Source organism: Lissotriton vulgaris, unplaced genomic scaffold (assembly GCF_964263255.1).
Source record: "Lissotriton vulgaris unplaced genomic scaffold, aLisVul1.2 SCAFFOLD_2484, whole genome shotgun sequence".
Lineage (NCBI taxonomy): Eukaryota > Metazoa > Chordata > Amphibia > Caudata > Salamandridae > Lissotriton > Lissotriton vulgaris.
The window spans coordinates 108,433-120,480 of record NW_028251770.1 but is presented as its reverse complement, the minus strand read 5'-3'; positions in this window follow the sequence as shown (position 1 = coordinate 120,480).

The window sequence follows — 12,048 nt, the reverse complement described above, 5'->3', positions numbered from 1 at the left end:
TTTCACAGCCGGTGAAGTCTGACCGCTGGCCCGGTGTTGGGTCGACTGCATAGTCCGCCCCGCCTCGTAGGCTTGCGCAACTGAAACCAAACAAAACAAGAAGCGTGAGTACATCATTACAGCTTCACAACATGTGCAACCGCACATACCTCTTATAACAATTGGAGGACCAACGCCCCACACGTTTAACTTGTTCGACATTCAGACCCCTGGCTATAGCCTCTGTAGCAGCCCCTATCCGAAAGGAATGGGTCCCAAACTCGCCCGGGTTCAAGCCCGCAGCAGTAATCGACATCGCAAGCACCCGCTGAAACTGAAACCTCGTCAGTGGGGTGGCGTCAGCGTGTCTCAACAAGGTCCCCCCCCATGATGCCACCCTTTGTGCTAAATATTCCTCTACACAACTCACCGGGCACATGGAGGACCCGGGGATCCTTTGTATTATTATGCAATCACCCATCGCACCCTGATCGGTCTTGGACCTGACGAACGAGACAGTCATTGTCTCCCCTCTGATCTGAACGCGCTCTTGGCACAGTCCCCCCATCACGTCCTGCTTGTTCCTCGCCACTAATTCGCTTACCCGCATAGCCCCATGGAATGCCAGCGTAAAAGCGGCTCGGAATAGCACTGTTTCATACTGGGATGAACATGTTGCAGGGAGTTTAGATAATAACAGGGCCAACCTATCCAGACCTATCGGGCGCCTTTCATCTACTCTGCGACCCTCAAGGCGTTGCCACCCACGTAGCGCTTTTTGCACAACGAAAGACGCTGTCGGGTCCCGGATCCCATGAGCCCTAGCCACAAAGGAAATGGCGGCCCGATGCCTCTGGGCCGTAGCCACTGATTTGCCTGCCTGCCGTAACGACAACAGGAATTTCACTACCAACTCCTCCTGGCCCCAAAGCTCCCCTCTAGCCGCCCCCAAAAAGGCCCAATAGGAACGGAACGCCCCTTCATATGCCTTCCTCGTCCTGGGTGCTAAACTCTCTCCCACGAGGTTCTGTAATTCGGGGCACCGAGAGACCAGAGAGCTTCGGGAAAGGGTGCTGCCACCGGGTCCGCTGTGGGCAGAAAACCCCAGAAGGCCTGCATACGAAAACGAGAAAGCGCATCAGCCGCCTGGTTCATTACCCCCGGGACATGTCTTGCCTTAAATAGTACATTCAATTGCATACACAATAACACAATTTCCTTGAGCAATCTCAGAATCCATTTGCATCGTGCTGCCTGGCTATTGATACACTCAACAACGGTCATGTTATCAGACCAGAATACCACAGAGTGATCTCTGAACCCCGCGGGCCAAGTTCTCAGGGCCACCAGAATGGGAAAAAGTTCTAGGAAAGCAATGTTACTTGTCAGACCACTATCATGCCACCATGACGGCCATCTTTGTGCCGACCACTGAGTGCCGAATATGGCACCAAAACCAATGCTCCCTGCCGAATCTGTCCACAGCCCCAGCTCCTCAGAGGACACGGTCGGTCTGTTCCAGACAATTCGTCCATTGAAATCCGCCAGAAATGCCAACCAAATGCGCATGTCCTGGCGAACCTCTGCCGAGAGCCTTGTGCGATGATGACCCTCCTTCAAGCCGACCATGGCTTGAGCGATCGAGCGAGAAAAGGGGCGGGCCATCGGTATAACTCTTAGGGCAAAATTCAACTGCCCCACCAATTGCTGTAATTGATGCAGCTTAACCTTAGACTCACTTATACACATTTGCAGGGATGCCCTGAACCTTAACACTTTGTCACCTGGTAAACGAAAACAACCTTCCTCGGAATCGAGCTCGATCCCCAGAAACTCGAGGCAAGTCGAGGGACCCACAGTCTTACCTGGCGCCAATGGCACGCCAAACTGATTCATCAAGACACAAAATGCATTCAAAGCCTGTCCACACTCCGGATCCCCGGCTGCCCCCAGAAACAAAAAGTCATCGAGATAATGCATAACATGTTGAAACCCCGTCCTCTTTGTGAAGACCCATTGCAGGAAGCAACTGAACTTTTCGAAATAGGCACACGATATAGAGCACCCCATCGGCATACACCTATCCATGTAATAGTGACCCTGAAACATGAAACCAAGGAGACGCTGATCGTCTGGGTGTACCGGGAGCAACCGGAACGCTGACTCGATATCAGATTTTGCCATCAGCGCACCGGGCCCCAGGCGATTCAATATGGCTACGGCCTCATCGAAGGATGTGTACCGCACCGAACACACTTCCGGGTCTATCGCATCGTTCACGGAAAGACCACGTGGGGCTGATAAATTATGTATCAGCCGAAACTCACCCGGGTCCTTCTTGGGGACCACCCCTAAAGGGGAACAAACAAAGTTAGCAACTGGTGGCACCTTAAATGGACCGGCGACTCGACCTCGAGCCACCTCCTTCCCGATCTTTTCCTGCACCACGGTCGTATGCTGTAAGACCGATATCTGGTTTTTACATCTTGCTATACCCTGAAACCCCCCTACTGGGATGCGGAAACCATATGAAAATCCGCTCCGCAACACCCCAGCGGAAGCGTGATCCGGGTATTCGCTGAGCCAGGGAATCATTGCCATGGTATCAATCGGAGTAGGTAAAGGCGCCCCTCGGACTATGTCAGACCTGTTTGGCGCCTCCCCTACCCCCGTTATCACCCGTTTTGGCTCTGCACATGGACTCAGGATGGGATGATTGCCCACACCCCCCACATTCGTGCCTAAATTTGCATGACCCCTGGGGCCTAGTACATTTCCCCCTGTTAAAGTTCCAACAAACCCCCCTTTTACCTGTGTTGCCGATTGGCCTCAAGTGATTGTCGTTACTCGTACCTGATCGAAAGGGCGTCCCCGCATACTGGCGGGAGGATTCGCCAACGTTACTCCCTACCAATGGCACCTTCAACATACCAGAATCCTCCATTTTGGACCAGGACACAGAATCATAACAATCCCAAGTTAAGTTTTTATCATGCTCTTTCGCTTTTCTGAAAATATTATCATAACAAAACCAATGGTTGCCCTCGTGAGATACTGAATACCCCATGATCCGTGACTGATAAATCGGCAATTCGGACAGCAATTCGGGCCTACGTTCACCCAAGATGGATGTAAAAATCCCCCATGCTTTGCCCCAATTACCAATGTTTTCATTTACCTTAAAGGCGGCCATCTTTGCGCGCCAAACACTCGGATGCATGAGCTCCTTTTGGCTCTTAACATGCTCCATCTCATAATGATCGGTAAGCAACGAGAAGATGTTTATATACTCCCCTGCCCATATCTTCTCTTTGATAGCCAGAGGGACATGTTGACCCAACTTTTCCCTTCGAGAGGGTGCCGACTCATCCCTCGCAATCGGCAATGGCCGCTTACCTGAACCGGAAGCTGTATCTGCGACTGGACCTGACCCAGGTGGTTTTTCTACTGCCGCATCCGGCGGTGGAGCCTTCGTCGCTTCCCCTGTTTCCCGCAGTTGCTTCATCAAAACCTGCGCGTCGTCAGCCGTGGCGCCCTTGCTACCTTTACCCAACCACGCTGCTAGTTGTGCTGCCAGCTCGGGCGGCATATCCTCCCCGGATACGGGGGTGACCACCACGGGAATCGGATTCCCTTCCTCCGGCACAGGGGTGGGTGCCTCGAGTGGAGTACAGGGAACCGGGACGTCTCCCCCAGCTGCTCCCCTTCTGGGCCTCTTGCCTTTTCCTCCTGGAGCTGCTCCTGCCAGAGGACGTTTCGGCCCCCCTTCCTCGTCTTTCTCCGCCATTCGCTTCTTTAGGTCGGTCACCTCTTTCATGAGAGCACGCAGCATCTGGTCGGTAGTCATTCGCTTTCCCGCCTTCTTAGGCATTCTCCGACAGAGTATCTGCAAAACAAACAAGAAAGATTACAACGCTCAAAAATGGCTCTTCGTTCCGTCTCGAGCTCACGTGCAGCGAGGTGGTGCAGCTTCAGAGCACAGGAACAAGAGGATGCTTCCTGGGCTTGTTGCTCCTTTTATCCGTCTTCAGGGCGGGCGTAAACCCGCCCCGGCCTGCCCCGAGGGCGTGGCCGGCCGCGTCAGTGTCTAGGCCAGCCCACTCCAGGGCGGGAAAAAGGCGCGCCCCGGCTACGCCGCTTCGGGCATACCAGCCGAGACTCGCCTCCCGCCCAAGATGGCTTCCCGGGGGGATCGTGGTACTCCACCATACGTTCGGGGGGACCGAATGGTCGCCCCTTTCCAGTCATTGAGATTTGAAGGATGAGAATCTCAAACTTCCCAACTAATAAACCAGTGTGCCACAGGGTGAATGTGCGAGGTGACCAAGATTCGGGATGGACTGTTCCTATGAGGAGTATGGTCAGTACTGATTGGCATTAGGGGGGCCTCTGGGGCTGATTTAGAGCTTGGCAGACAGGTACTCTGTTGCAAAGACGACAAACTCAAGGTCCGCCCACGTGATTATAAGGCATGGGACCGCACATTTTAAACTAATGGAGTAAATTCCCTCTGTTAGTGTAAAGCTTCCTTTGATGGCCTGATGAAGTAACAAACTGTTGTTATGAGCTTTTGTTTTTGAAAAATAAAGCTTTGGAAAAGTTTGACAACCAGCCAGCAAGTCAGCGAGTCACGAGCTGAGCTGAGCTGAGCTGCGGAGAGTAGAGAGGCGGCGGCTTCAGGGCGCTCTGCAAACTCCGGGGGCCCTGTGGGGGCTCGGTGGCTCTGTGGCGGTAACAGCAGCAAACTAGTGGCGAGCCTGTAGCCTGTTGGACTGTGAGCGAGAGTTGCTGACGAGCCGCGCCGCGTGCTGTTGGTGAGCAGAGTGCGGCCGTGCAAAGCGGAGGCGGCAGGCAAGAGCGGACCCAGCTGCATTACGGAGCTAGCTTGTGCTGAGTGAGAGGACAGGCGAGCACAGTCCTGGTGAGTCCCGGAGAGCCGGCTGCGATGCTGCGATGCAGTAAAGTGAGAGAGAGCTGAACGAGTGGTGGATTATGCTTCTGGCTGCTGACTGCTGGTTTACCGGCCGGCCCTTGTCTCTACGGCTTCCTTCTCCCTTTGCAGCATATTTTCCTTCCTCCTCTGAGCCCAGAGCTACGGGAGTGCTGAGCTACGGGAGTGCTGCGTAGTGCCACGGAGTATTAGCAGTGCAGTGCAGTGTAGTGCTCTAGTTTTTTTTTTCTCTTTTTTTTTTAACGCTGCAATCAGAGAGCTGCTATCAGAGCCCTATGGATTACTGAGCATCATACTTCTCAATCCGCCAGGACAGCCTCCATCGCTGCCCTTTGTATGTGGATACCACTTCCAGGAGGGCGGCATAGCACTTCTCAGCAGAACTAAAGGGGGTAATTAACCACTGTTTAAAGTGCGCCACATTGCTCGCACCAACAGTAATAAACCATTTAAAGCGACATTGCAACCTCCCACTAACTACCAACAAACAGCTGCTGTATTTTGCTGTATCTTGCACGGTTTCTTCTGCACTACCCCTGCCCCATCAAAATCCCCATGCGATCACCATTGTAGAGGCACTGTGTTTCTTACATAGCCGCTCCACCTAGTACGCCTCATACTGCAGTCACACCTCACCATCCTCCCGGACGGCAGCTGCTCCTGCTCAGTGGGGGCAGACGGGCTTGGGAGGGAGTGGAGTGGAGTGGAGCGAAGTGGGAGACAGAGGTTGGTGCGGTGCAAGAGGCACAGGGGGTACAAGGGGTACAGACAACAGGCTGCAACGATACTAGGAAACTGTCCACACAGCCCTTAAAGGATGAGATCAGGTAGGGTAAGGAGGACACCAAAGCAAAATAAACGGACATCAAAGGCAAAGAACTCCCTACCAATTGACCAGGGCAAAGCAAACCAGGAAAAAACATCACCAAACAAAACGGACATAAAAAAAGGGGTAACAAGAGTGTTACCCACTCAACTTATCTCTCCAATTGCATCAATGTTCAGAAAAAATCAGGGCGAGAGAGAGAAATCAGAGGCAAACAAAGCTTTCTTCTTTCTGAAAAATCCAGGAGCCACTCTCCTTACAACCCAACAATCTCTTCCGGGCCTACCTACGCCTTTAACTCCCGAGAAGGTTTCCTGCGACAAAGGCCTATCATCAATATTCACGAAACTAACTCCCCGGTTACCTGGGGCGAATTCAACTAGCCCTCCACGCCAAAATAGGTACCAGGATGAATTTATAGCAATGGCCCATAAACAGGATGAACTGGGAGAGGGTCTTGACCAGGAAACCTCCCTGACGCAAAAACGCAGTACAGGAGACATATTTGTCCTGGATCTGAGTATAACACAGGCAACTGGAATTACAACAGAGGTCCCCATGGATAACAAGAGGACGAAAGAAGAATTGACGTGCACAGAAAAATCAGCATCTAATGCAGAACTTAAAGCAACAACAGCAGCACTAACCTTTTTTGGAAAATTCTCAGAAACCAATACACAAAACCCCCCAACAGCTCCGCAAATACAGAAATTACTTAACAAAGAGCCCCAGATACTCAAAGCCCAGATACACAGGGAGCAAAACACAACCCAAATGGAATTGACTAGTCAGAACACTTCAGAAACATCATGTCTGAAGCTATTAAACTTTACATCAAGCCCAACATCGAACAACGAAATAATGCAAGACCTAAGTAAAAATAAAGAGGGAAAAAACATGGGGGAAAAAAAATCATCAAGCCCCACAGAAAGTCTTGCATCAAGCCCAACAATAAACAAGGGAAAGCAGCAAAACACAAGTATAACTAATCACACAAGGGAAGATATCTTAGATAAAAAACTAGGTAATACAAACGAGGAAGGGCAGTCTACTCAACTGCAAAGCAAAGGAAAATCAGTGGAATACCCCAGAGATGGAAGAATTGTTACTCCAAAATCAGACAATTCCCAACTTCCCAAAGAACGTTTTGATTTGTCACTCAATCAGAACTATGAACTGAGTGCTAGTGTAAGCAACTCAGGGTTGTTACTTACCACAATAGAAACACTTCAATCAACAGTAAAGGCTTTAAACTGGCAATCCGATAAACTGGATATCCAAGTCGACATAATGAACACCATAGCCCACCACATTGCGGGGATCGACAACAAACTGGATAAACTCAACAATCTGATAATAACTGCTCAATCAAAGTATACACTGGAACAGAGTCCCTGCACCTGCGGTCCTATTATAGATAAATTAAACCTCCTTCCCAACCTAATAGAAAAAATACTGGCTGTAAGAAAATCAGACCAACATTTCTCGAAAGGAAACTCAACCAGGAAAACTATTGAACACAACCAAGCTAACAGTCCAGAAACAGTAAATTTAACCAAAAAAATTACTGACCATAACACTGTTAAGATCTCAGAAACGGATACATCTAAAGGAAAGAACAGGGCAGAAATAAGTCCAGCAGTAAACATAACAACGCCAAACAAAAAAACCTCCTTAACAAGGCGACAAAAAAAACGTGAAAGAAAAGCAAGGAATAAACAACCGACAGGACACGCGGAAGAAGGCACTAGAATATTTCCCATATTCACCTCAGCTATAAAGAAGGAGGAAACTTCAAATATGACATTACAATCTGACGAATCATTTGATCAAACACACAACTCATCAGGACAACAGCTCCAAACAAAAAAAGAAAGGGAGGCCCTTTGCGCAGAGACGATAAGCAACACTGGCATATGCACATTATTAACGGCCATAGGCGAGACAAACAGCAGAGACGTACAGCTGAGGTTGGTCTTGGGCAACGGAACACAGAAAATTGATGCAGTGAAAAAAGGAAGCCGCATAGAAACCGGCAGCACACCACAACCAACCGGCCCTTCAGGCCTATGTATAACAGCGGAGATCCCCGGGAAATACCAAGAGGCGGCCGAGAATAACAAACTAACACCAGCCGGACAAAGACATGATGTCACCCAAGAAAAACAGCAAGAAGGAATCAAACACTGCCCATATGGCAGAGAAGAAACAATTCAAAGACAAAGCCGGTCTCAAGGAGATTCTACAATAGAGGACATACCCACTAACAACCAGGAGGTACCATCAAAAATAAATGAAAGAACTGTAAACTGGAAAAGTAGGATTTGGGGTGAAAAAAGTCTAGCCCCCACTGTGGGTATAAAAATACTACTAAAGCACGGAGTCCGTCACATAAACTTGAACTGCAATGAGGACCCTATTCTTGGGAGGGGAACAGAGTCTGAGTACATCAAAGATCCCCAGACTAACACAGCCACGAACAGAGACTTAAAAAAAGAGAGTAACCAGACCATAACGACCACGATATCCCAGCGCGTACAAGAAACCGATACGCACGGAACACAAACACCCGCTGGTACCGGGCATCACTGTAAAATCAGTCCAGACAATGCACCAGAACTAGGGAAAGGCCCTGAGAACTGGTCTAGTAATGACAACTTACATCTTAAACAACTCTTTTTTACCCCGGAATACGAATCTCAGGGGCAACATGACATCCTCAACAGGGGAAATTTGTTTAAACTTTGCGCAAACATTGAAGGGCTTCAACACCTAACTAACACTGATCTACTGTCAGTCAAATTTTGCAAACAAGACATAACTAGTTCATTGGAACAAACATTAACAACATGGAGAACACCAGAAATCGCCCAGTTAATAATATCCTTTAGAGAGAAGTTCGAATTATGGGGCATAAGACTTTCCAGGCCGGTAAAACCACGCTATCCAGGTCCTCTTGAAGCTCGTCTGGTGACAAAAGGGAAAAAAGAAAAGTGAACAGATTATAAGGATCAGGCAATTTCAGTACTATGGAACGCCAGAGGGAACAGTCCTTCACCGACAATCTATTCCCTAACCACAACAGGCAATCAAACAAAGCCCAAGGATGACGCAGCCTACTGGCGCTGGCTAACAGACACATTAAATAAACAGAAAAATAATTGACCTCCCAAAAAACCTCAAAAGGATAGTACCCATGAAATTCTCCACCTATTGTCCTGGAACATAGCCGGAGCGAGGAAATGGATGGAAGACGGCTTGCCACTCCACAACTGGACAGCATGCGACATTATTGCCCTCCAAGAAACATGGGCATTGGAGGAGCTACCTCTTGTCGGGTACACGCACTACAATATACCAGCACGGAAAAAATTCAACTTTGGTCGACCAAAAGGGGGTCTATCAGTTTATATCGCGTCAGACATCAAGATTAACTCAGAACAAATAGCCCCATATGGGCCAAACATGCAATTAATAAAACTATCAATGCCAGGCAGACCAACCCCGGTACTACTTGTTAACTTCTACGCACCCCCAAAGGTGAAAGAGAAGCAAGTCGCATTGGATCAGCTAGTATCCACAATCATGGATACTCGAAACAATACCCCATCCTGGGAAATCATCGTAACGGGTGATTTTAATTCAAACTTAATCTATACGCCTGAGGATGACGAGATAATAGCAGCTGACAACGAATTTTGGAACGTCAAAACCCAAACTCAGCTGCAAACAGAGCGATCCGATCCAATTGGGCGAAAACTGGTAACAAGCCTGGAATTCCTCGGGCTGCGGTTCCTTAATGGGAGAATCGAAGGTGACAATCCGCCGCAGCACACCCACCTAGGAACCTTGACTGCCTCAAGGCTAGATTACACAGCAGTCTCTCTTCCACTATTGCCATTTGTCCAGCAATTTTCTATAGAATACACTTCAAAAAGCGATCACTCATATCAGCACACTTATTTCAATTTAAAACTAACTAAATGCCACAGTTACAACATAGTGGGAGATAACATTGTGACCACTAACTTGAAACGACTTAACTGGACAACGGCCAACATCGACGTACTGCAGGCAAATGTGCAGAGACTAAAAATAGAAAGTGAGGTAACAACAGGTAACCAAATACAAAAATGGGAGAGCTTTACGGGAAAGTTAATAGCAACAACGTCCGCCCCAAATAAACCACATCCTCTCACTAACAAAAATTCTCTGCCAAAGAACCTGGTAAAACTCAAAATAGAGATAAGGAGAAACGCCAGAGCACTAAAAAAGACAACTACGTCATCCAAAGACTGGATCCAAAGACAAAACCTCAAGAAAGAATACAAAAAGAAAATGTGGGAATACAAAAGATCTCTGAAGGATGACCTCTGGGCAAAACTACTCTGCTCCGCCAAGAACACCAACTCAAACGCATTTTGGAGGATTATTAACAGCTTAAATCACCCTTCAAATCCAACATCATCCAATGTCCAAGAAGCGGACTGGGTTGCGTTATTAACAGAGAGGTTCACAGAGATAGCACTTGACCAGCATAACCCAGGAGCAATCCAACAAATTACCAACGAAGTGTCCCAAAAAAGAAAAGAAGGAAGCGTCACTCCCAGGCTTCCCCGCGACGTGGTTAGCCTATGGGAGAAGAAGGACGCAACAAATAAGGTCAAACAAATATGGTATAGTGAAGAGGACATAAGAAGAATCATAAGGAAGTCACGTGGCAATGGAGCACCAGGGCCGAATGGGATCCCTCCAATAGTTTACAAAACTGATCCGGACTTTTGGTGCAGAAAATTAAAAATATTATTTGAAGAAATAATAGGTGAAAACCAAATACCATCCAGTTGGAAGGGCTCCATAATTTCACCCATCTTTAAAGGAGGAGACAGAACATCCCCAGCTAATTACAGACTGATTGCCCTCCTAGATGTGGAGGCAAAGTACTTTGCATCCCTCGTCCTGGAAGATCTAATAAATTGGTCCGACGTCACAAAGAGAATACCACTGAACCAAACAGGCTTCAGGAAAGGAACTGGGACACTAACTAACATTATGTCTCTCTCAGTGCTAGCCGACAAATATCTTCGGAGAAAACAGCCTCTTCATCTATGTTTTATTGACTTAAAGGCAGCATTCGATAGTGTGGATCGGAACATCTTATGGAGGAAATTGTGCAGCTGGAACATTCTGGATAAAATCCTGAGAGGGATCTTACTCCTTTACTCCAATACTTGGATGGAAGTTAAATTGGGGAGTGGAACACGGCTCTCAAGAAAAATCAACACCAGTAAAGGCCTCAAGCAGGGCTGTGTCCTAGCCCCCCATCTTTTTAACCTTTTTATGGCAGACCTAACATCAAGTCTAAATAAGATCCCATCTCATCCACCTAAACTTGGCTCCCTTCCTCTAACTCATCTATCCTATGCAGACGACGTGGTATTGTTGAATCTAACGAAGATTGGCATTCAAAGGTTACTAGTAGGGCTGGCAGAATTTATAACAAATAACAACCTGGAGATAAACACAACAAAAACAAAAACAATGCTTATCACCAGGCGGCGGACAGCCAGTACAAACATCTACCTGGAGGGAACAAAGCTAGAGGCCGTGTCCAACTTCAAGTACTTGGGCTTCTACTTTGATAATCGACAAAGCCATCAGCAGCAAATGTCGTACATCACTCAGAGATCAAATTCACTCTCATTTGCTTTTAGATCTTTGGCCAAAAAGCTCACGGGGCCATCATATAAACCTTTACTGGCAACAATAAAAGCAAAAGTTCTACCAACCCTCTCATACGGCAGTGTAGGATTGCATGGAAAAGATGCGGATCTGCTTAACAAAATGCAGACAGCCATCTTCAAATCTACCTTCCAAATACAACAGGGAGCCTCACCAGCTCAGACAAGGTTAGAATTTGGAACAGTAAATGAAACAGTGGGAAGAAAGTATGCAAGTATTAAGTACTGGTATACACTGAAACAGAACACGTCAGCCTCGGAATTGCACCAAGCACTATGGGAAGAAATTAGATCTGACACTAAATCCCCATACAACCAGTATCTTGAAAACTCTATAACTGAGACTGGAACAAGAAAACTCTGGGAACTAAACCTGCCTTACCCGGCGTTCAAACAGGCTATAAACAAGTCAATAAAATTCCACTCTCTCTTACTTGATAAAGCCACGTTTACCAACAGAAAACACGCATGGATGGTAATATCAAACTATAAAACACTTGTGGCAGCCCCATACTTAACAATTACATTTCCAGCTCACAGAAAACAGAAAT